Source organism: Sylvia atricapilla, chromosome 2 (genome assembly GCF_009819655.1).
Source record: "Sylvia atricapilla isolate bSylAtr1 chromosome 2, bSylAtr1.pri, whole genome shotgun sequence".
Lineage (NCBI taxonomy): Eukaryota > Metazoa > Chordata > Aves > Passeriformes > Sylviidae > Sylvia > Sylvia atricapilla.
Window position 1 is genome coordinate 92,407,611 of NC_089141.1, and position 27,391 is coordinate 92,435,001.

Consider the following 27,391-nt stretch of genomic DNA (forward strand, 5'->3'; position numbering starts at 1 on the left):
AAAAAAGCATTGTAGCACTTAGGAAGAATCAAGAGTCAATTTAATATAGGATCATTATAGATCTGTGCAAACTCTATGTTATGCCCAGGCACATATTTTTAACGTTCTCACATTTTTTGCTGCTTTATGGTACATTCTGGCTTTTCCCATTGTTATTACTTTGATGTAGTATAAAATCTGCAAAGTAGTCAACATAAATATTAAATGTTGTGGATGTTAGGCAATAATGAATATGAATGTAGCTGAGTTCAGCAGCATATGAGCAGTCCAATTGTTCATTGATCTTGCAAAACAACTAATTACATAACTTTCCTACTATACTTAGCATCTGATCTCTGGCCTTTGGGTCAACTTGTCTGTGTTGGAAGGAAGTGGATAATTTCTTTAGATAGCTGGAAAAGATTTCATTAAGGATGAAAACTTTTATAAAGCCACAATTTGACACACAGTCATTCTTCTATTCAGGTTTCAGAGTTAGGTAATTTTACAAGTTTTATACAGATAAAATTAGGATTATTTAATTAAATGTAAAATCCAACAGTTCAAATTCAAGCTAATAGCATTTGCAAGGATAGGTTACTGCATCAATTAATGCAGTGTCAGGGCAGTTCCCTGCAAGTCTGAGGGGAATGAGGAAGACGATGTCTTGCATCAGAGGAAATATTCACGTAGGAAAAAAAGATGCTTAAAGTAATCTAAAAATAATTGCAAGCATTCTTTTAAAGCTTTGATTTTAGTATATCTAGAAATCATGTCTTATCATTAATAAATTCACTTTATCGAAGTTTATACATGGTGTTTTCAAAATTTCTAAATGTGTTTATCTGTTTTTGCAATGATTATTTTTCATCATCCATTAATCTACTTCTCATAATCACAGGAATGTTTCTGTGATGACAGAAGCTTTGCATCAGGTATAATCTACATACTCTTGGGATTGGTTTGTTTGTTCGTTTGCTACGATTAGTTAATAGAGACATATTGAAGTATTGGAAAAATGGTTGCTTAGATACTGATTCCAGCCTAGTGGAAATTAACAGGCCTCTTCCACTTACTGATGTCCGAGATTAGTGGATGATATATCAAAAAATGTATATTAATTCTGCAAAAGAATATACAATTCTGAGGAGTCTCAGATTACAGGAAAAGGATCTTTGTTGGTATGTTCTTCCAGTTCTAGTTCCCTTCTTTCCCAGTATATGGAAGAGAGTCAGATATATACAATTTATTTTACTGAAATAATTCTGACTATATATTTTTATTAAAAAGAAAAATAACTCTTTTTAACTTGGACAGCATTTAACTACTTGATAGGTCCTGTAACAGAGGGATAGGGTTTTGATTTTTATTTTATTTCTCCTTTTTTGTGACTGTTATTATTCAGATACTTTACTCCCATAACCATTTTATCAGTGCTAGTTTCATGAGTATATATATATATATATTTATATATTGTGCGTTTCTTCTCTGTTTCTGTTTTTAGAAACTTTTTCATCAGGCAGTAAAGCAGTCTCATTGCTTCCAACAAGGCTCATATCTCCCAATGACACCTGTACAGTTGCAAAGATTACTATTTAAAAATTAATAGAAAACTCTGCCAGATGTCTTTGTCTTTCTCATATTCTCCATTAAAAAATGATACTCAAATTAATTATATGAAAATACAAAAAATGAAAAATGTAAATAATAAGTAATAGCAGACGTGTAGGCCAAGAAGAAATAATGTCTTCTGTTGGAAAAGCAAGTGCCATGTGTGGTGGGCAGGATAGTGGGAGTCGGGGCAGCACTTGCAGGTGTCATGGCTAAGGAGTAAGTCTGCTAAGGGTTTCTGGGTCTTGGGGGAAGCCTTTTGAAGGACAGTGTTCATAGTTTCCTTTTTCAGATTCCTTCTGAATTTCCAGTGGGGGGAAAAGCAGATTTACATTTCACTGGGGACTGAGAAACCCAGTCTATGGAAACCGCTGAAGACAGAAATTGGATTTGATCATACCATGGCTCATGCCATGACTTTCCCAGACAGCTCTGTCCTTTTCCAATCCCTTAGGAGAAATGGATAATAAATACACGTGTGGTAGTGCATGACTATATGAATCTGTTTTTAAATCTAACAGGGGAAATGTGAAGCTCTTTAACAATGATTTAGCTAGGTTCATCAGTTATTTTTAGTATCTGCATTTGAACAGCTGGAACTTGGGGAATATTGAAAGGAAGAAAATTACTGTAATTCAGAAAGAAATGTGGGTAAGGTGATACAGAGATTTCACAAAGAAAAAGTGAAGACATAAAAATACTTCCCTAAAAATGCCAAGGTATAAGTTTTCGGGTGCAGGTGTCTGTAACAATGGTGAGGTATTTTTGAATGAGCATGTGCTCTTTAGTCTAGACAGTTGATCACCTCATTAGTACTATTTGAGTGCCCCGACCTATGCCCCCAGGGATTCTTACACAAGAAGAGCGAGAAATTTATTGAAGGGGCGTACATGAGGTTTTCAGAAGTTAGGAATTTAAAAGCCAAAAATGTGAAAATCACGTTGTGACAATGTTAGAGATAGTAGAGTAACGATGCTAAATTGGGTGATGGAGACATCAAATGTTTCTGCAGGTTTACTCAGTACTCTTCTACTTCGTAATTTGGGATGGAGTAAAAGTTACATTACTGATGGTACTTTTTTCATTCATTACATATATTCAAGATCTTTACAATTGTAGTGGGCTGTTTTGTTAAAATTGTTTCAGTTTTAGTATTTGATGGTGAAAAAAAAAGCCCAAAGTTGACTTGCACATTTGAGAAGAAATGTGAAAATACTTGGTGATATTTTTTTCTGTGATTCAGTGAGAAGTGGTGTTCACTAGATGATTTGAAAAACACTGATAATGTTTATTTGGTAATATTACAAATAGTGCATATCTTAATCTCATTACACTGCAAATTATTTTTATTTCTTAAAATGAGTAGTTATTTGCTGAACATAGCATGAAAACTTCGATACTTCTTGTGAGAAAAGCTTTAACTTTAGATCAGGTTCAAAGGTTGACAATTTAATCTCTCCAGCCATACCCAGGGACTTTTAGAAGGAAAAATCTTTAATGAACTGTAATGGAATCCGATCTCAGCTTTTCTTGGATAAGTCCATTTAGAATGTATTTCTCAGTTTGATCTTGTTTTATGAAATCAATTATATGCATTTTCCATTTAAGATTGTGTATGATTTGGAGTCAGTAGAAACAAAAAAAACTTAAAGTGCTTTGTTGGGTAACAAAAAGTTAAGCACATACTTAACAGTAAGTGCTTTCCTAAATTGAAACTCTTCTAATGTTTTCTCCAGTTGTGATGAGAATAGAGTGAAAAAAGAAAAAAAAACAAAAACCTTTGATCTCACTGAACCATTTAAAAAAGAGGTATGGCCCTCTAGGAACCTATTGCAGCAAATCAGAACAATTCAGCAGAATGAATCTTCAAGCTGCAAATACTTATTATATGTAACTCTAATTTCACTGTGTGTGAAATTGTTTTTTGCTAATCTAGAAAGCATGAAATAAGCACTGAGCAAGGAATAGCTCACAGAAATAAAGTGCCACACTGATGATTTCTGACAGTAATTAGTGATAAAGGAGAGGGAAAAGGTGTTTTCATGACACAGGATTCTGCAAACTAAAAAATTCCCTTTGCACCACCCCAATTTATTCTCTTGCAAAGGAGTACTGAATTTTCATTTTACAAAGCAGTAAAATTGGCAAAAGTCAAACTATTGATGCAAATCAAATATGGTATTAGAAAATAATATTTTTGTGGTTTTATAGATTTACTGAAAATAGGAATTAATTTCATACCTAATGAACCTTAGAGTGCTGTTCAGGGATAAAAGACTGGGAAATGATGTATCACTGGCACATGTAGATCTCTGTGCTAAGGTCTCCCAAATAATTAAAATATTTTCTATTTGTTCACACATGTTAGTATAATCTAAAAGAACTGGGTTTCCTCTTGTTACAGATATAACATAATTTGTCACTGGAAGTGATTATGCATCAGGTATCCCAAAATAAAAGAGCAGTTATAAAAATAGCCTGAAAAAATTCTTTGCATGAGAGGAAGGTCTGCCTCAATTCTGAGAAGTGTTTCTGCTGAAGATGTGGCAATCTGTCAAGGCCATGAGAATACCTACTCTGTGGTGAAGCCTCATAAACCCTAAGTAGCCAATCATTTTAAGATGGGGAAAACTATCACCTCTGGAGCCCTTTAAGACTTCTATCTATATACCACAGAAAGATATCTGCTAATTTCTGTTTGTGTTTATTTAGCAAAGCTTTATATCATTACAGTAAAGAAGTGTTCATATCATAGCTTTTATGAAAATCTTATATGTGCCTCCAAAAAATAACTCAAATTATTAACTCACAATTTTATTCTTAGATTTTTGCTTTTGTAAGATGTAAACACAAACATAAAATAGTATGCCAATTATTTCGTTCTAATTCAGTATACCTGTTTTATCTAGGTGTGTGCTATTGAAAATAAGGTATTTTCTTAGTAGTTCATTTACCCAACCCAGGCAACTTTAAAACTAGATTAGAATCACAATTTATATTGCCATGTTGCAGTTTGAAACAAAATGCTTCAAATTTAAAACAAACATTTATTAAGGTCTGATATTTTCCTTCTGAAGACGTATAAATTACTTGAGTGTTTCTTTGAGTTATGCTTCCCATTATTACAAAGCATATAATTATGATTTAAAATGCCATGATGTATCTTTGTTTATCTTTAAGAAATCTCATAGAAAATTGATTTTTTTTCACTGGGTTTTAAAAACAGGTACATTTATTTCATATAGAAAACATTTTTCTGAAAAAAAAAACCCAGCTTTGTGAGGTATCTTTGTGAGGTAGTAAACTACCTGTTTACTATTTTCCCTTTGTAAAATTCTTTCTGTTTCTCACTGAAGAACATGATTATTTCTGTGGCATAAAAAGAAGAAAGAGCTAGCACTGCTAACTACACTAGCATAATACTGAAACAAGGGTTGCAGATCCCAGTTTGCTGAGCAAGGAACTAGCAGTCATCCATGAGTGAGTGGAGGTCAGAGAAGGCAAGGGCAATTGTAGTGTGGAAAAGGCTAAGAATTTACTTTTAATTGGGAAATTATTAGTATACAAAGTTAGGATGGAAATGCAGGTGTCTTGTCATCTCACCCACTGGGGTAAAATGAGATTCAGGCCAAGTTTAGCAGTTGTCAACTAATTATTTCTTTTTTCCTCAGCCCCTTCCATTTGTCCCCTCAGCTGTGTAACCACAGAGTGAACAGTCTTGGCAAAGCCATCAGACTAGAAAAGTGATGCCATTGAAAGGGAAAGCTTTTCCCACCCTTACCAGTTCTCTGGTTTGGGACACCACACTTTTACAATAATAGCTCTCCCAGAAAGATGGAAGAGGTGATCAGGAAAAGAGGGAGTAGGTGAGCCACATGTGGTGGTGGAGCAGCTGAAGAAACCCACATTAAATAATGACCCAACAGACAATTTTGTCAAACTGCATCTTGCCGTTGACTTGCTACAGGATATAGTGGAGTCAGAACACTTGTATTCTAAATCTAGATGTAATCTGAAGGTATTTTTAAGACTCAGTGTTCTGAAAAACAGAACACCTTGTGTTTGCTTATCTACAGTGGTAATGAAATTGGTTGTTGTACCTAGGAAAATATCTGTTTCATTGAAGTTAATAAGAATAGTCAGAAAAGACACAAAGGTAGTAAAACCTGTTTTTAGAGATTCTGGCATTCTTAGAACTGCATTCACAGTTGAATTGTAAACTGCAGTCATTGACAACTCTGTGGTTTCATTCCAAGTGATTTTTTTAATATTCATATTTCTTTTGCATTCCTATGGTACATTATCCACCTTTTGTAACATAGACATGGTGTTGTATCTTCTTTTCTTCTTATTTTAGCCTTATTGTTGAAAGTATTTGGAAAGAGCCTGTCTTCATGCTGTTGAAAAAGAAAAATGACATTTTTACGTCTATTTATTTTATTGTAGTCGTATTACAGCCGTATCTCATTAGAGCCAAATACAACTCAATATTTTGCCAATCTTGACTTCTTTTTATTATTCATAGTTCTTGACTAACTTCCTTTGAAACACATTGTCACAAATATTGGACAGATACCCATATGAATTTCTCAACAGTCATTATGAAAGTGCTATTGTACTTTCTGTGGGTTTTTTGACATTTTTCAACCTTCTTCCAATATTACACATCTCTGTTTTTTCTATATTTAAAAACCTCTTTTCTTCTGCAATTGCATGTCGCTATTTATTATAATGTAATATAATATAATATATATAATATAATATAATATAATATAATATAATATAATATAATATATCTATCATGGCTGTTGGTTTTAAAATTAAACCCTATGGTACCATCTGAATTTAACTGTGTTAGGTTTTGTTCTTCCTCATGACATATTTAGCATTTTTATTTCTCCATATTTCTCCTTATCTTTCATCTATTTCATTCTTTTGGAATATGAACATTTTGTTGTAGACTTGTCACTATTTGTTTTGTAGTAGCCTACAAACTTACTTGTCCTGCATTCCATCTGTTTTTCAGTTCTGTAAACCCTAAAAATTTCCAGCATATTTCATTCATTTCTACATTTCATTTTTCCTTCCGCTGATTCATATTTATTTCACCTTCTGTAGTAGCATTTGTACCAGTTTTTGTAATTCCTATGTTTACTTAAAAAGTATTGGTATAATGATGGTTGGATATTTTAGTTATTTTGCAAGAATATAAATATTTAACTGAATTTCTATGCCCTGGTCCTTTTCTGTCCTCATCCATTTCACATGTATGTATATTACCAGCTGCAACCATATCTTTTTTCCAAACTTTTGGCAAAATTCTCTTTGTGTGATTATTGGGTTGATTAATTATTGCTATGAATGATGATAAGTTAGCACACAGTACAGCTGGGTCTTCCTAGAAAGTACAGAAAATACAGAAAAAGTCTGATTTTTTTTTTCCCCACTATGAAGTACCAAAGAGAATCCATACTTATTCTTAATCAAGATTTTGGAAGCAGTGAACACATGCAAGTACCCAACTGACAGGTCTTTTTAAACTGTGCAAAGATGGATAGCGCAGCAATGCTGCTTCTGTGTTTTACCAGGTGAATTTAATCATTATTTAATTAAAATTATATTAATTAAAAATTCAGCTGAAGAATAGGAATATGCTGACAGAATATGCTATAAGCTATGTAAGTTATTACAAACTAGCTGCTCTAAGTGCGTCTTGCAGCCCAAGATATCCATTTCCCCCTCTGGCCTCACTATGTTCTTCCCAAGACTGGAGTCACCTCACTACTAAGCTTTGTCTGGCAAAAGATCCTGAAGAAAAGCCCTGCAGAAAAAGGTATGAAAAATTAAGAGAAAGAGCTTCAGGCTTCTTAATCTTCTTTTCATGTTGAGAACAGCCCTGGTTTTTGATCCCTACATTGCTAGTGCTAGAAAGTGCTACTCAATAATTATTTCTTCTTTTCTGTGGGATTCCTCTGACTATGAAAATTTTGTACCAAATTAAGGAGGCTGGATGAAGTCAGAGGGGCAACAAAGCCAGTCTTGTGCACTGCACAGGTGAAGAAATGTACATGCCAGGTCTCCTCCAGAGCTAACTCTCAAAATAAATCAGGAAGCTGTAGAGTTTCACAAATAATTCTTGTCTGGAGGAATGGAAGACTCACAGATCAAACTATATATTTCCTGATTCTACAAGTGCTCTTCAGAGTTTGTGAGAGCTGCTAATTGAAAAGCAGAATTCAGGCACAATTCAGGCATAATTTCTTATACATCTTCCATAGGGCTTAGCAGTTTAGTGTTGTCTAGCAGTTTCCCAGGTTCTTATTAATATACGAATGAAGACTATGTCAAATTTTTCACTTAAGAACAAGTCTTTTGATCTTGTTTAGAATTTATAACTAGAACTTAAAAGTGAACCTGGTTTAGGCAGCTGCAAGTGTTCTAGACTTTTTAAATATTATTTCTAATTAGGTGTTCTTTCCCCCCAGACTTGATCTTTTTTACTAGCATTTAACTTTTATATTCTTCTGATTAAATTATGCTGAATGAATGCTGAGTTCCATTACCTCTTTTACTCTCTTTTCACAATTGGTACAGAGTCTTGGTCAAATTTTACGATCATTGTTACTGCTTTGGATTGCAGTAGAAAAGAGACATTGATGAATGGAGTGGCTATGACAGTGGCTGGACAGATGTTCTCCACTAATGCCTAGAAGTTATCTACTCTTCTGGTTTTTCTAGGAAATAAGTTATCCTTGTTTTAACATAATCATACTAAAATAGTGTTTTAAGGTAATTTCTTATGAGGATTGATTTTAAGGCTGCTATAGTTAAGACTGAAAGTTCACTTTGGGCTTCTAAACTAAGGTCTGAGTTTCATTAATGCTCAGTGTTTGTCTTTTTCACCCAAGACAGTTGCTGCATACCATACAACACCAGAAAACCATGTTACTGTTGCTCCTATGTGGACATAGGAAGCTGGTTTTAGAGTTGATTGAATTAGAAAATATTATCCATTTTATTTTTGCATTTTTAGGAAGAATTCACATTGGGCCTGAATTTTTAAGGATGTGACCTAATGTGAAAGGATGGAGATTGTCCTATGCAGTGGTCATTGGAATTAAGTGGGAGTGACAGTCACAAAAATACCATGCTCATCATACTGCTGCCGAGGCTTTGAAATTCTCACTGAATTGTCCTTTTTTCAAATTAACAAAAATAAAGCAGATATTTTTATCACCGCAGTCATTCAATAAATCGTGAGTAGCATTTTATACTAAAACTTGCGTTGATAAGTTATTGTGAGTTTTTAAAAAAGCTAATATTTATTTAATATTAAAATTATTTAGATGCCTTATTTTTCATCATTTTAGAGAAATGGATATTTTTTTTTATTGTTATACCCATGTCTGATCATGTATGTAATTCTAGGACATGCTCCACCTTCAATTTATGTACTGTTTGCCAGAAGATACCGTGGTCCTTGGCATGGAAGGCCTTCACATTGCGACTATAATTAGTCTCTATGTAATCTGGAGCCTAATAATCATATATAAATTCCGTACTAATTACCCTGTAATCTACCATTTGTTGATTAGAAGAGCATGAGATGACTATTTCTACTATTATTAATTTCAATTTACATGATAATTACAGGGCTGTTAAAATTTTTCTTGTTTACTCGCTTGGCTATGCTGTGAGGCCTTTTGTTGTGTTAATAAAATACTGCCTTTTTTATGTTCATCCTTTTTAATCCATACTCAGCCAGCTTCTCCTTGCATGCACTTCTAACCTGCATTGTTCTTGGGCTGTTACACAGGCAGGTCACTACAACAGGTCATTCTTTGTTTTCCCTGAAAAGCACACAGGCAAGTTTATGTGAAATAGTTACACTGCTCTTGCCTAGTTTAAATACAGGGTGAAACCCTGCCCATGCTGAAGGAAAAACACAGGGAACTGTTGCTCTGTGGAGCAAGAATGTACACATACCTGCTCTGAAGTTCAGGAGGCAGTGCGGTTGGATACTTGGGTGAAGATGAAAGGGGAAAAAAAATAAGGTTAATTTAATGGTAAGGATATACTATAAACTGCCAAACAGAAGGAGTAGGTGTGGACAAGGCTATTTTTGTGTAGCTATGTAATGCATCAAAATAGCAGGGTTGTGGGAGATGGTTTTAATTAAGCTTGTATCTTTGAAAGAGTAATTTTGCTTTTCACACAAGGAATAATAACTAGTCAGATGGACACTATTTTTATTTGAATAAATGGTTGGTACTAGCAGTTTTAGGTGTGATTCAAACTAGCCAGACAATGCCACTTGAAAATCCAAAGACAGGAGACATGTTGATGTAAATGTGACGTATTTGTGATTCTAGGAAGAGGCTGCATATATGGAAAAAGGAGGATAAAGTCCAAAGTATAATTCAGCAAAGGAGACAGCAAATTCAAAAGTGTTGCTAGGTAGGGTCTCATGGGAAGATAGAATGAAAGAAGGATAACTATCAATGTAGAAAGCTATAATTTTTAATTAAGGAATTCATTAAATTTTGCTACAGCAAAATATCTCAATACAAAAAAAAATAAAAGTGAGTAGTTAACGAATATGATAAATTAGAAAAATTATCTGAAGTAAGTTAGATGCAATCCAGTAAAGAAAAATGCATAGTAAGACATTAGACAATCAAAAAAACCCAACCCAACCCCAAAAAACCAACAAAGACAAAATGGGGAATCACTCTTCAGGCAGAAGAATTGCAGAGAAGCATTTTTAAGAGATTGCATATGCAGCATAATAAATGTAAATCAATAATTTGATGTGGTTAAAGAAAAAACAAGTTTCATTCTTGGAGGTATTAGCAGCGGTGTTGTACATAATACAGATAGTAGTTTTTCTGCTTTTTCCAGATCTGGTGAGGCCTCAGCTAAACTAACATGTCTACTTTTAGGGATTATTCTCTGTGAATGATGTAAGCAAGTTAGAATAAGTTCAGAGTAGAGCTAGAAATCCCCAGAGAATCAGACAGTAGGATCCCAGAGCACAATTTGGAAACACTGAGTTAATTTAGGAAAAATAAGGCTGTTAAAGGATGAATCCTCCACTATATACAGGTTTTTGCTTTGCGGTTTTCATCTATCTCTCATGTCTACCATAGAACAAGGAAAATACTGACTGAATTTGCAAGAAGAGGAGTTTAAGTTAAATGGGGAAAGGCAATATTTAAAACACATTGATAATTACTAACAGGAACAAGCCACCTAGTGTAAACATATGTTTCTATTATTAGAGGCTTTGAAAGAGAGTGCAGAAAAGCCTCTGTTAAGAATGGTCCAGCCTTCTCTAGTAGAGAAAGACAAACTTGGTAACTTTTTTTGTTCTTACACCATTCTAATATTTCCAGGTTGGTTTGTTTTGTGGTATTCATTTTGTTTTTATAACTAATGGCAGTAACATCTTGGAGTTTGGAGAGTATTTTACCTTCAAATGAGGTTGATATGACTAAAAGTGGACCTACAAACTAGCTTCAACACACGAAAAATATAGCAGCGGAATACATGAGTGAGCTTTATGCTTCCTTTGCTCTTACCAGCTTTTTTATTAAATCATGTGATATGACCCCCAGAAATGATATAATCAGATGAAAAATACACTGAGTGTGTAGTATGAAATCACATATCTCAGTTACATAATGATATTTGAATATTTTTTGTAATTATGGGAGTTCAGATTGATGCTCATGATTTAAAATTAGGCACTTTCCACTTGAGTGCCTATTTTCAGATTCAAATTGTGAGTCATTCAACAAAATTTATTCTTGTGAGCAATATATTATAAATCTTATTTGAACCATGATGAACAAATGTGGAAATGATCAGAAATAAATGTTAATTTATTTAAATATAAATAAATCCATATGAAATTATACCTTTGGTAATCAGATAATGTTCTAAATAAAAACCCTCACACACCTTAAATATTCAAGAGAGACTGAGTTTCATTAAAATGCTTGGAAAATCTGAACTCTAGAGCCTTCTTTATCTTAAATATTTTCAGTGTAAAAAGAAAATTTTGCCTACACCTCCCTATCAAGTAAATATCTGTCATTAACCATAAAAAAGCCACCACTCAAGAGTTAGCTCTGTACAATGGAAGCCACCAGCACACAGCCGGGGTTATAATTAAACCAAAGATATAATTGTTGCTTTGGTCTGAATAAATGGAAAAGTGATAGTTCCATAGAGTGGAGGTCTTTATGGAATAAGTGATACATTAGTGCATTCTTCTTGTATAAGATATGGGGAAAGATCACATTAAGATACTTATTTAGGATAATTTCCCTTTAACTTATGCCATGTAGAAAAAAACATTAGAGGCATTTATTTTTATGATAAATAACAGATGTTTTGAAGCAATACGTTTGTTAGTACTAGAGTGTGAATGTAATAAGAAGAGCTTATCTTTAAAATTGTGTAAAATTTATTTCTTACAGGCACTCAGCCTATATGTATGACTGATTGTTTCAATACAATAGCAATATTCATAATGTTCCTTTTTGAACACATGCTTATGAAAAAAGAGGTAGTGCTGTATTGTTTCCCTCATCTATTGCTGTCCCTTTCAAAATCCAGCCATTTTAGGTTTTGAAGGACTGACATGTGCAACCACTGTGTAGATTACCCAGATTTCATCAGTAAATAACTTAGAATTCTTCACAGGATAAGTAAGGGAACTCCCATCATCGCTGTAACTGCCCAGGAACTATAGATGATACATTTACCAGTTAAAATTAAGCTTGCAAAATAAAAAAATCCATTTAGTTTGATAATTCTGTGGAGTTCATAAAGAGAGAAAGCTTCTGTATTAGTTGTCTTCTCTGAAGCAGAAGATAGTCTTGTGAAAATCTATCTTTGACTTCTGGCCTCAGATACAGAGGTGGAAAGTCCTGGACTGTCAGCTGGGAGCAAAAGAGGAGACTGTGACACCGAGCTCAGCAGACCTGGGCCAGGGCAGAGGGGAACCCAGTCTTGTCAGCCGGGATCATTAGGGACAAATGAGGTTATTAGGAAAGTATTGAGACAAAATGGACAAACTGAGAGTGAGATGCTTAAAGAGAGAAATCATCATTATGGGGTCGAGAAGAATTGAAAAGGGGAAAAACCATGGGGAAAATCCTGGTATGGAAAGAAATTTGAGAAGAAAAGTAGTGGGCAAAGACTGTGAAAGCCTTTGTGACCACATGTCATGTGCTCCTCTTCAGAAATTAGGGTTGAAGTAGACACACATCGAATGTCATCAACCTTCTACTGATGACCTATACAGACCATCACCATGATACAATAGTTTCTGTTTTGTTTTGTGTTGCTTCAGTTTACATTTTAGAAAATAAACACAGACAATGACACACATTGGAAGGAAATACAGAGTAAATACAGAGGAAATACAGAGTTTCCAAGTACTCAAAATTAAGAGGTACCAAGCAGAGATTTGTGTATTATGTTAAAGTATTACCTATATTTGCATGATCCAGGACCTGGTCCCATGGGTTTGCTCTTGTAAGGGAGGCAATTGTAATCAAAGTGCCTTAAGTTTCATTTTAACTGCAGCTGGAGGCTTTGAAAAGTTACTGCTTTTCTCTCTATTAAGTAAACACCATCTACACTATTTACTGCAATTATTCATTGTATGTAGGCAAAGAACAATGAACATGTAACAACATCCATGCTACTGCAGATGATATGGGGGGAGACTGAATCAAGATGGCAGAGGTGACCTTAATTGAATTGCTTGGTCTTTTCTGACAACTTGATTTTGTCCATTGAGTTCTTCTAGTCTGGACTATTCTTTGCCTTGACCTTAGATTCAACAGTCTAAAATTGCCTATGCAAAGTATGAATAATCATTAATAAATGTATCTCTGCAATCCAACTGTTGGGTGTTTTAAGCTGAAGAGGAAACTTCTTTTTAAAGCTGCTTTCTCATTCAAGTTTCACCAGAGCACTCTTTCTGGCAGCATAATTTTGCCTTACTGCCTGATTGTTCTTGTAGCTGTATTGCTGTAGTCACAGAGTTTTTACTAGTTGCACATGAGATGTGCATCTTGATTGTAACTAGACAATCAGTGGAAAGATTTTATTCTTATAAGCACTTCACGAATGCAAAACAGATATTTTTGATTCAATTGTGTTCTTCATCCTTTATTTTTCCTTGACCTGCCCTCCTAGTGTCACAGAAGAGAGGAGCAATCTATATGTACATTTAGGGAAAAAAGTCCCTCATCATACCCTCTCAGTAAAAAAGGGAAGAAAAAAAAATGTGAAAGTATAATTGACTGAAGGAAGAGGTAACAGAAATTGTTGAAAATTTCTTTTAAAATGTGAGAACAAGTAGAAAGTAAGAGTGCAGATGAGAAAAATAAAGTGAAAGAAACCTAGTGAAAAGATGGTGTCTCATGGAGAGGGTGAATAGAAAAGCTTGTCTAATATCTGGAGGTCTCAACATCTGTGGAATGCAACATTACTTCTTTCTGAACATTTCTTGTATACTCAGCTGTGGAAAAATCTGTCATGATGTGTCCTTGGAGCTGTTGTGACAATACAACTAAATCAGAAACATAGCCTAGGAAAAAAAAAGAACTGTTCTCTGGAAGCTGTATAAAGCCGTCCTCGCCAAGGCTTATTGCCTTCCTTTTTTATCAGAACATCTCTCTGCCCTCTGGGAATTCTGCTACCATGGGACTGTAACTGTAATCCCAGAAGTCTGCTCCCATCATGAACCACTACTTCAATTTTGGTGACTATATTTAGCTTGTAAACTCCTTCAATGTACCAAATATACCAAACACAAGTATTAGGGTTGCAAAAGATGTGACATGACAAATGATCAAAAATATTCTGTGTAATGAAGTTTCATTCATGTTAAAAAAATAGCTACATCAAAACCCTGTGGATAGTAAAAAAAATATATATATATATAAATATATTAAATGGTGCTGGAATAATTCATCTAACAGTAAACTTATTGTCTGTGAAGAAAGAAAGTGATTGAAAGTACCATGACAGCAAAAATAACTGAACAAGAAAAGTGGTAAACAGACAGAAGTTGACTTGCTAACCATCACTCCTAAGAAATGGTTAGTGGGTTGTCTGTGTGTCAAATGCCACTTTCAGAGGGTAGGGTACAGTTTATTCTACATTGCTTTCTGCTTCCTTTCCCCCCTCTTTTCCTTATGTTAAATAGATGAAGCTAAATAATTTTCAAGAAGGTGGCATCATCTGTTTTTTAGTAAATAATACTATTTCTGTTTTCATTTTTTTCTCCCACTAACAGAGTAACCTTTGCAAATTTTCTTGAGGAAAGGATGGTCATAAATTTGTCAGAAAGCAGAAAGATTACTATGGCACATTTTGTTTATGCTGCAGTATTCACTGCTTATTAAAAAGATGGAAAGCTTTCTGGGGAGGTGAGGAAGATTTACGTGGTGTCTCTCTGGATCCAGAAGTAACCTCTTCTGGTATAGTATAAACACACTGATATCACTGACAATTTTAATATGACAGGTACAGAGTACCCTCTCACAGCAATTGCATTGAAATTGTATGGTAGGCACCATGAAATGCAATGAATGTCTTTAAACTCACATAGCACACGTTTGCCAAAAGCTGTAGGTACATCCATTACCTAGTAGTGACATGGTAGAATCTGTAGTGGAATAATTGGTGTTAAGAGAATCACCACCAGACTTCAGCAATAACATCCCTCCAGGAAATACAAGGCAATTTATGCTATTTCAAGCCATTGTTCCAGACTGTAAACTCAGAGAGACATTGCTTCATTGATTCCACAGTCATTTTATGTTTTACAACACTGGAATTAGAGGCATTTTAAATATAAATTGTGAATCTGGAAGATGGCATTAAAAAAAAAAAGCATGTGACACAATGCAGCAAGGGTCTCAGGTCTGTAATCATATTGTAAATTTTCCCTGGCACTAAGACTTAGGCAAAATAGATAGTCTACATCTGGCAGTCATCACCCTTGGCTTTATGTGAACAATAGAAAAATGAATATCATTATGACCTCTCTCTGATCATTATGACCTCTCTCTGGTACTAATGACATTGTGGATCTTGTGGCTAATTATTGTCAGGCCACTGATGACTTTTTTGATAAACTATGTAATGCTTTGAAATACTTCTTTACATCTGGACAGTGGTTCTGGAAACCAGAACCAAAATCTGCAAAATCATACATTTGACTCAGTGGAGGTCCTGTGGCCTCAGTAACTGGTGATCAGGTTTGTTATGTGCCTGAGCATGGGTCTAATTAACTTGTGTTAGGCATACAAGTTTGATATTTTAGAACTCCTTTTTAAATTTATTTCTGGCTTTGCATTTCACTGTGGTATAATTTTGCTCTGGTGGATCGAAACAATAGTAGTGACCAAATATGAAGTGAAATTTTCATTCTGTTAATTTTCTGCAACCAGGAGAGAGAGAAGGCCAGTACACCAGAGCTTATTGTCACCTCCGAATACCCCTAAAATTAAGATTTCCTGTAGAAAATAGAAATACCCCTAAATTTCCTGTAGAAAGATACAATAGGTAGACTTACACTATTAAACAATTAATAGATATAAATCATGATAAATCTTTTATTGAGATCTGTTGTTTACAAGTAGAGTAGAGACAGCATATACCATGCTGAAAGGTATTTTGGACTAGGAGTACCCTGGGGTGTTTTGTCCACCTGCAGCCCTGAAATAAAAGAAAAAAACAAAGTCTGATAGCTAATACCAAAGAACAGGAGACACTCTATTTTGTTACATGTGACATGCCAAAGTCACCCTTTCTGTCCCTTTGTTCTTTGAAGGAACAAAAAGTGAGCTGCTCCCATGTCTTTGCTGGACTGGTTCTCCTGGCCAAGGCAGAGGCAGAGAGAGCCAGGTTCCTGACCTCTATTTTTCCATCTGTTTCTTTGTGACAAGGCTCTGGCTGTTTTCACTATTAACTTTTAACAAGCTTCATGATTGGGAAAACCACTTTGTATTCTGATGTCTATGTCTTTTATAATATTGCTCTAACTTTAGTTTTAATGTTAATTTGGGATTTAAAATATTGGCAATCTCTGAATCATGTGACAGAATTCAAAATTAAGATATGTTGTTATTATTAGACATTTTTGTATTCTGTTAACTATGAGTATATTGTCTTTTGAGGCTGATGTTTACATTAAAACTCCTATTGGTGCCAACAAAAGCAAGGCTTGCCTGCCTAACAATAGGAACCCTGTTATTACATCTTGATGAGTGCTAAGAGAAAAACATCTCCCTGCTGCCATTGCTCAATTAGGCTGGAAAAAGTTGTGTGAAAAAAAAAATACGGGACTCATCACAGCTTATCTGTGAATGTGGCCATATCAGGAAAGTGGGGGTGTATTTTTCAGCCTGTGACACAGAAATACTCCAGCATCTCTGGCTATTGTTAAGGAGCTGTCAACATTGGGATAGGCTGGCTCCACTGGATGTCCATCCAGAGAATGTAAGGGGCTAATGCAAAATAAAAGAGATGGAAATTGGAAGACAAGACGAAAGAAATGAAAGCAATTAGTCAGCACAAATGGTGCTGATCCTCTTTCCAGAAATAGCACATTCAACATCTATTATGAGCAAGAGCAGAAGTATCTTAGGGACATTGGCTTTGTAGTAGGAGAAACATAAATAGAAGCAAGCAGTTATAAAAGCAGTTGAAAGGAGAACTAGAAAACACATGAAAGACATTGGAATCGCTTAATCTGATTACAAAGAAGTAGGAACCTCAACATTAAAGCTAATGTTAATATTCTCAAAATTAATTAAGAAAATAAAAATTATTAAGATGAACTAGGAAACAGGCATCCTCAGTAACCAACCTAATTTAGTTACAGGAGGTTTTTTGTTTGTTTGTTTCTCTGTTTTTTTAATTAACAAATTATGAAAGCTGGGAGGATAGATGGACCTATTTTCTTTCTTCCTTTAGCTTATGTGGACTGTAAATCAGTTGTCTGTTTACCCTTTCTCATTTGAATCATCTCTTTGTTTATTGGGAAAGAGTCTAAAAATCTCCCTAATTTTCCTTGTTTCCTGATGGATTGTATCATTCCAATTTTATTTGGGAAAAACATAGAACAAGGGAGATGATGGTAGACACAATGCAGAGTCTTATTTTTAGATCCCAGTTTTGTTTTGGCACAGTTCAAAATTGAGAGTTCTTGGATGTGAACCAGCCCTTTGAAACTTTGATGAGGTTCAAATCTGATGAATCCCACCCTTAAACACTACCCACCCACCCTGTTCAGTTTGAGCCCGCATTTCTCCCATTATATCTTGAGGCAATATCCAGCTATGTTCAGGGAAAAGAAGTCTTGCACACTGCTGCTACCTTCTCCTTCTTATGAAGAGGTAACCCATTTTTATCAGTCGTGTTTGAACGTGGTCTGAGGTCTGATGCAAATGAACAAAAACACTTAGAGTTGACATGTGTTTGGCTGAATCTTCAGTGATACATTACTTTGGCACTGCAGATGGTTCAGATATACTAATGAGGCTGTAGGGAGATCAGCATTTGTGGATATAGGTGTGGTACATTCATAGGAGGTATGGTTTCGTGTTTTTTTAAGGTACTCTTGGGGTTTGTCTTAATAAATTATTCAAAAAAATGCATCATGAGTACATCAGTTTTTAATGCAAAAAACCCAGCCTCTTTGCCAACAATAAGTCAACTGCACTATTTTTTAACTATTGCAATTACTACTTACTAGGAGAACCTAGTAAGTAGTATTAAAAACCCTACATAAAAATGTAGGAAGCCACCATAGAGAAACAGCTCTAGTTTTCTCCAGTGATGAAGGACCAACAGACAAATGCAACCTTAGACAGGAATGGAACCTAATATGAGGGGTTTCCCCTATGTATCATGTTGCAGAGAAGCCACAATGTTCTACCATAGCCTAGGTTTACTGAGAGTCAAGCAAGCATCAGCCTAAGTACATGTAAGGACTCCTGTGTTCACTAAAGCTCCTCAGACTACAGGCAGCCAGCTAACTCCCAAAGAGATTCTCATGGCTAGAAATGCTTACAATTGCAAGAGACTAAAAAAACTAAATATCGAATAACTGAAATTATCAAGTACTTGCTAACTGATAAATTGAAGTAAGATGACCCAGGAAAAACTCCAAGATTTTCCATTTAGAGTGCTCTTTGTGACAAGCAAAAGGAAACAGGCAAATGTAGGCTCTGTATGTTTCTGCTCAGGTCATCCTCATACTGCATCTTCTTCTGGATTTACAGCGCCTTCTAAATGCTCCAACAGAGTTTGCACTTTATGTTGGATCAGTGAGACAGTTAAAACTCGATGTTGGGGTTGCCCTTGTGTTCAGAATGCAAAATTTTCCATGGTCTGCTTCCTGTCTTTCCATAGTACAATCAGAAAAAACTATGGGGAAAATGACAGGTAACAGGGAAATCAGTCAATAAGTTGAGGTTTAATATGCTGATGTTCATTTGAATGAAATGGAACAATCAGTGTGATTTGCATTCAGCTTGTAGTCTAAGGTAATGAATTTTGGCTCTTGAGATAACATTAATTCTGCTACAATGAAATAGAATAGAAATACTAGGGTATAATATTTTAAATTTTCTCATGTAGCTAATAAGCAATTTTCAGCCGCAAATAGGACAATCTTCACTGTATTGTAATTACACTTTCATGGATATCTTTGACTGTTCTAATAGAGTTGCAATGTGGGTTGCAAAGCTCATAGCCCATTTACAGTAAGTATCTTCCCAATCAGTGTATGTCACTGCATCCAAATGGATCTTTCTTTATATTCAGAGAAATGTTTGACTTCTAAATGACTTCTAAACTAAGTGACAAATACTTTAACAAACTGGAGCCATAAGAAAAAAAAAAGAAAAAAAAAAAAAAAGGAGAAATCCAAACACCTTTTTACTTTTGTCCCGTTTTCATTGCTAGAAATAGTCATTCAGCATCAGTACATGAAAAGCTACCTTTCAATCAAGGAATTATCAGTTCAAATCCAATTGCGAATTTCTAAACCATTTTCCTATTAAAAACTATCCTGACCATGTAATCGCATTAGCTGCTGACTGGCTTCTATCTGGGCACGGCAGAATGTCATGATTGATGCAGGAACTTGGCACATGCTAGCTCAGGCCAAAGAGCATTTCTAAAAGGATTATCCACAGAACAGCCCTTGATACAGGATCACAGAATAATCCACAGCTGTGTTCGCCCATCACTGCACTTAATGCTTTTTATGGCTATTCTATGGAGAATTACTAAAAAGCATTTTGTAGAGCTATTTTCCATCTCTTACGTATGTGTTTATGTTTTCTTTGTAGATGTAGAGTGGATCTATACCACCAGATACTCTTTTTCAGGTCTAACTATTATTGCATGGACAAAAGCAGGAAGACCTAAGAAACTTTAAATTTAGAATATATAAAAATTTATGCAAAATATACTCAATAATAGACGAAAATGCACTCAAAAATAGAGGAAAGTTCAAATCCATGATGATGGGTAGATTGTCAACTAGAAAATAGCTGTGTAGTATAGGCAGGTAGACACATCAAAGGTAAGAGACAGATCAGTTCATGGTCATCCTGTTAAGATATGAGGGTGACTGTTACATACATATTTCCATGCATTATTCCTTCCAGTTTAGTACCAGAATCAACTATATTAGCATAAATTTGTATATTCTGATGCACCTCTCCCAGCCTAACTCTAACTCTTCTTTGTTATATCAGCATTTTAAGTGATACTAAATCCTGATGGCATCAGCCACATTCTCTAATTTTTATGGTGGTAGTTTATCATTTGAGGACATCTCCAAGCCTCCCTCTCCTTTTGGGTTTCTGCCTTAGAGTAGTTTTTTTCTGTGGTCTTCAAGGGGGTTAACCTAAATTGCATATCTTGATCCTGGCAGGGCCAGATATATTTGCTTCCCAGACCACACCTATAGACCTGGAAATATAATGAGAGCACTTCATCAGCTCAAAATTGTCTGGGTATGACATGCCCTTCAGAAGCAGGGTATGAGGAGAATCCTTGTTATTCAAAGGAACTCTAACAGGGATCATGGCACAGCCTGACAGAGTAGACGACCCTCTCCTCCAAGGCATGGCATGAAGAGGAAAGAATTACACAGGAGACCTAAACAAACAGAAGAAAAGCAGGTCAGGAAACCCTCTGTAGCAAAGTAGCAGGCATTAAGAACATAGCAGACACACAGAAAGGCAGTGCGCTGGCAGGGCCTTGGCATTGCATCTATGTTTCAAGAGAAGGGAATTTTTAATTCCTTTAGAAGTTTACTTATTGAAAGAGCCTTTATTATAGTAACTCTGTGATCACTGCCCTCTGAAAAATTACCCAAAGAATGTATTTGGAATTAGCTGGCGAACTTTGTTCTGTGTTGCCAGCATACTTTGTTTGAACTTCATGCACAAACATGCCCATTTCTCAATATAACACTCTCAATTTATTATTTTTTTTCTCCTCATGTTATTCTGCAGCTGCCTGAGAGAAAAATCAAAGAGCACCATTTGGTCTTGACACTTCTAAATGTCCTTTTCTAGTCACAAGAAGAAAAATAATCAGTGACAGCATACTCAGAGTGTGCTTAAGTCATCCAAGTTTTTAACTATATCTTGCATTAACATCAAACCTAAAGTGTGTTTATGTGAAGGATTTGCTTTACTCTGTGTGTGTATAAAAGAAAATACTTAAATCACTGAATATACTAGAATAGAAAACTGAATTTCCATTAAACATTGCACTAACTCTAAATATTTATACATTTATAACTGGCATAAAAATCAGAGAACAAAATTAGGTGAAAGGAAGAGAGAAACTTGACTCATGCAGTAATGTGGTTTTTCAAGGTTCAACATGTGGATGCTCTGGCAGACAGAACTGGATTAAGTTTGTCTTTTGAAATGTTTTCCAAAATATTTTGAAAACAATTGTGTTACAATATAATACAAATCCAGCTAATTCTGAAATAGATGATAAACATGATTAACTTTGTAGTGGAAGCTATTCAGAAAGCTTTAGGCAAAAACTGTTGCCATCCTCATGAATTAAGAAGGGGATAATATCACTCTAATGGATATTTTTGTATTAGTGTATGTCATAAGGCCTTGTAATTAAATAGTCCTGATCAAATTGCATATGCCAGTTTTGACAGCATGCTGTTTTAAAAATAAATTCTCTTTCATCATGGTCTTCAGACACTTACAGACTGATAACGTGTTGATAAATTTCCACTCTTCCCCTTCAAAGAGACCATGAAAACCCGAAGTTTTCTGGATCAAGACCATATTTAACCCCCTAAATTTTATGTTATATGACTGTTCTGGGTTTGGTTTAATTATTTTCCTTTATTTCTGTTTTCTTTTACTGTGCACACAAATAGACTGATGGGCAATTTGAACAAAAAAAGCCTCCATTTAAGTAATGAATGTGAATCCAGGTTAGACTGTCCCAGACATTTTTTTTGTGTGTATGCATATCTGGATTATAGCTACAGGTTGCATCTGGTATAATGCAGGGATTTCTTTAGCTAAGAGGAACATGGATTTCAAGGTGCCCTTGTGATACTGTAGACCAGTTTTGCAATGAGTAGTGCTAGATAAAAAGAGCTGATTACAAAGCTTTCATTCAAGTCTGTACCTGGGAAAATATCAGTACAATCTTCTGTGGTCAAATCCTTCCACTCTTAAGTACAGAAAGGAAGATTTTCCTATATAGTGTCTATTAGTTTCTTCAGTTCGTATCACACGGAGTGAAGTACTCACTATATAAATGAACAAAGCAAATACTAATGACAGCAGTGACAGTTTTTCTTTGTCATAAGGGTGTTATACTTCAATAACAGATGAATAATAAACACATGTCTGTAGATTCAGAATGGTTAAGAACACAAGGCAAGACCTGCTGCCTAGAGAGAGAGATTCTGAACTCTTCACCCATGAAACAGTTCTAACCTGGGCTGGATGAAGCCAGAGCAACCACACCCAATTTAGAACTTCACTGATTTGAGATCTCCAGAGCTCCCTTCCATTATATATAGATCCATGCCTACATTTATATGTTTTTATTTATGTACATATATTTATAGACATAGATGTGTATACGTGTGTGTATTTCTTAACAGTTCATCTTGACAAAACAAGAAATCTAGTGATCAGAGTTTTCATATTCACACTTTTTCAACAATGCATATATCTGGACATTTAAACACAGATTTAGTACTTGCATTTAAATACCAAATTGTTGCTGTTGTTTTGTTTTGTTTTGCAAGAGGGGGAGTCTGTTTTTGTTTTTTGGGTTTTTTTTGTTTGTGGGAGGTGCTTTTTGTTTGTTTGTTTTTTTGGCTACTTCTGTATTTGCTTTCCATTGCTATCCAACTAGTACTCAAGTCTTCTACCAAATAGTCTTTTGCTACTTTTGTTGATCATTCTTTTCAACTATTACAACAGCTTTAAGAATGGCACTGTCTATATTTAGACAAGACCATAGACAGGGAAAGTTTGGTCATTTAGTTCAAAAGACTATTTCAAAGTAGCTGTACTTGGGGACTTAACTGTGTAGCACAGGAATTCCTCTTTCAAAATTTAGTAACTGGACAATACTATACTATCACTCCTGAGCTGTGTAACAAGAGTGCATAAGACCATTCTTAAAACCTGTATGCAGCTGGCATCATCCCAAGCTGTTCTATAGTTTTTGTACATGCCCTTTTACCAAGCCGATAATTTGTCTTTTTGTTCTAATTGTTTTGGTGAAAGGTGACTGATTTATGGTATAGGGAAAACTGTCTTTTTGGATTTTAAGATTTTAGCATGCTGATTTGACAATCACAGAAAGAGGAAGGAATTTAAAGGAAAGAAATTATGTTTGTGTGGCAGGATGTCCTTGAAGAAGAGGACTGCTTCATTATTATGCCATCTCATACAAGATGACATTTCATTTATATTGCTTCTCCAAATTGCTTTCAGCACAAAATGAACTGGATGTAACAGTGCTCCATGTTGGGGTAAAAAAAAAAAAATAGAAAAAAAAAAAAAGAAAAAAAAGAAAAAGTAATAAAAATTCATTGTCAGAGAATAAGAAGTGAAAATAAATTCCCAAAGCAGAGAATGCAATGATTAAGGTAGCTTCCATTTTCTACCTGCTTGTGCAATATAATATTGTCTCTAATTAAATAAGCATAGATGCTATATTTTTATACAAGGCAAATCCTAGTTCTGTTTTATTGCAAAGTTTAATGCAAAAGTCTCCCCTCTTACTCCTTTCTCAATTCTTGCTCCTGGTTTCTTAAATAAGTAGTGTTTATTAAAATAAATAAATTATTTAAATGAAAAGAGAAACATTACTTGTTACTTATCTCCACAAGTTACCAGTTGTAGTGACTTTGATATGCACAAACTAGATGGAAAAAAAAATATACCAACGGTTTTAGTTATTGAATGAAAACTCTGCTTAAATTTTACATTGAAGAAATTAGAAAAAAAACAGTACTATAGCTTAAAAGCCACCTTCTTTAATAAAAGTAAAAGATGAAATTTAAGATTGGGACAATGGATTCTACCTGACAGGTGAGAAAAAGCAGTTGTTGGACTTACTGTCATTCCTCAGCAGTTTGAATCTCCATGGACAGGTATTGGCTGATGTTACATAAGTAACATTGCATCATTTTGAACATTGCATAAAAAATAGCATGGCCTCAGTCTAATATTTAGGGATGAATGTCGGTCTTGAAATTTAAGCTAAAAATATGTGCACTGTTGTAGTCATGAGAGGACAACTACATCTCAATGGGATATTTCAGTTAAAGTGATAGTGTTGCATTTGTTTATTTGGAGCATTTATTTGGATTTCCTCCATTATTGCTTTATCTTTCTCTGAAAGTATTTAAGATAAATATTTCATACTGCTACTCTTTATTTTGAAATACAGCAGTATTCTGATACCAGACAAGTTTTTATAACACTTCTGACTGAATTGAGATATTCTGACTCCTAATGGTAAAAACAATACCAGAAAAAAGAGGCAATAATCTGTGATTACCATATTAAATGACATTTACAGAAGCAAAGCAGAGTTATAAATTTCCATCTATGTCCACAGAAATTTTTCAGAGGAAAAAGCATAATAAAAGTTCTCACCTTTCCTGCTGTTTTGAAGGGGCATATGCACATTTCAGTAATTTTGTAGGAAATTAATGAATATTGAATGTTCTTACTTGTGAGTCTCTATGCATTTGACTACTATTCCTTTATTTCAGTGTTTCAGAAATCTTAATTCAGTGACATTTGTATGAAATAAGAGCAAGTATCCATTTGACTAATCCAAATGTAAAATATGTTGCATAGTGATGCCAGAGCCTGCTCTATTTTCTAGTCTTCTGTGCTTTGAAATAGTTTTTGTTTTTCATTTAACAAACTGGCAGCACAGCTCCTCACAGCTGTTACAACATTTTCATGGCAATGCATGTTATTATGGACTCATAGTCTGTGCCTTATATGCATGATAGATCCTTTTCTAAAATCCTCACCAGTAAGATTTTTATTTTCTTTCCACAACAGAACACCTCTAATCCATGTGCAAAAGGCATGAACATGCATAGCATTTTAATGAAAAATGACTTCTGCACAGTAAGCCTATTGTTTCTTTTAAACACCAAAAAATTCTACATTTAGATTTTAATGTATGAAAATTTTACATTTGGTTCTGCTGACTCTCTTCCTGATATTCATTTTCCACATAATTTAATGGAATTGCATCATTTTGTATAGGATTATAAACTATCCCATAAGTTTTTCTGCCTGAAAATTACCTACTAAATCTTAAGTGATTTAGTAACTGCTATAAAATATTTTTCACATTAATAGAAATACATATACTTAGTTTCTAAAGCATTTTTGTCAAGTATTGCTCTGAGGCACAGTGCACTAAGGAATAACCAAACAAATAGATTGGCGTATTTATAAACCATAAAGTCGGAAGCAAGCACCTAAACAAAACACTAATTAATTCTTCCACACATTCTAAGAAGCTCCCATAGGAATACATGCAGCTGGGAGGCATTTCTGAACAGGGACATGCAAATGATTGTTTGGGGTTTCTGTTTGTTTATTTGTTTGCTTTGTAGTTAAAAAGTTAATTTCAGCCTTTGTGCTGCTCCAGTAGAACCCTCTGTGTTTCTTTGTTTTTCATAGACACAAAATGGTGGCCTTCATTTTTCAAAATCCTTTTCAACTATCCTACTCTCAAAAACTACCTTTTCTAAACCTGTTCAGCTGTTCTTGTGGTAGCGTGTAAATTCATCTTCTTAGGAGATACCTTGAAATAACTGATATGGCCTTTTTCTGACTAGAGCACTATTTCAGGAACAATAAAATCCCACAAACAGACCTCTAAGAGGGAACAACAGTTGCAATTATTTTGGCTTACTAGATATTGATTCAAGTATTTTGCCTTGAGCATGATCTAATAATCTGGCACATTAAGAAAATAAAGATTTCAGCAGCAGAAATATGTATCCATAACGCTGTCTGACACAAATGTATGCAGCAGTGGTTATTTTTTGCTCATCCCTGAAGCTTCCCAGGTTTGAAATATGGAAATACTTTGCTCTTCTGGAGAAACAATGCATCTTACACCTCCTCAACACACTGCTGTGTAGGGAACATGAATTTACAGTGTTGCAGGACTAGTGAAGGTATAATTCATTTTCCTTAAATAAAATGTCCTTACCAGACATTGGGTAGATCTGTATACTATGCAATTATATATTCAGCTGACCCAACAAATATTAATACCACTAATTTAAACAGGGAGAGATAAAATGTGTTCTGCCTGAATAAGCAACTAGTTACAACAGTTCCACAGATTAGGAAATACTCTAAGATAATTTCTTTGTTGTTGTTGTGTTTTTTGTTTTTTTGTTTTTGTGGGTTTTTTTTTCTTTTTTTTTTGTTTGGTTTTGGTTTTTGTTTTTTGTTTTTGCCCCTTTCTTCTTATCCAAATAATTTGTCACTGTAAGAACAGTAAGAAAATAATTAAAGAAAATAATGATCTTCCCAAATAGTAAAATAGCAGAAATTCTTATATTTTAATTACATATTTGCCCATCAGCAATTTTGGAGAAGATTAAGAGATGAGTTTTTTATACATTTGGAATGCTACATATGGACTTCTACGGATTTTTTTTTTTTTTTATTGTGTGACACTATGTTTATGAAAATAAAATTTCTTTTCCTTTGCCAAGGTAACTGGTTTAAAACTACTTTCATACAGAGAGCATGCAAGTACACTATTTAGTATGGCTGAAACCTGGGAGAACCATACACATTTTTTGCTAGTCACAGCAGTCAGCTCTGCTACTGGCCAGCAGAAAGTTCATAGGAATATGTCCATAATCCATGGATTTTTACATTATCATTTTCCCTTCTGTATTTATGACGGTGCAGAATTAAAATATGAAGCACATCCACAAAACACTTCACAGGGAAGCTGTTAAAACACTAGCCTAAAATTAGAACAATTCAAACTGCAGTTTTTAAGGGGAGCCTGGAAATACCGACACATTTTCAGACCAAATGAAACAATATATTGAGACTGAAGGAACAAGGAAAGGTACTTGTAAAAATTTTTGTAATTCTAGCTTCTGTAGAACAGTCTGTTATATCAAACACCTACAGGTGCTAGACATATTTTCTTCCACGAGTTTTTCAGAGAT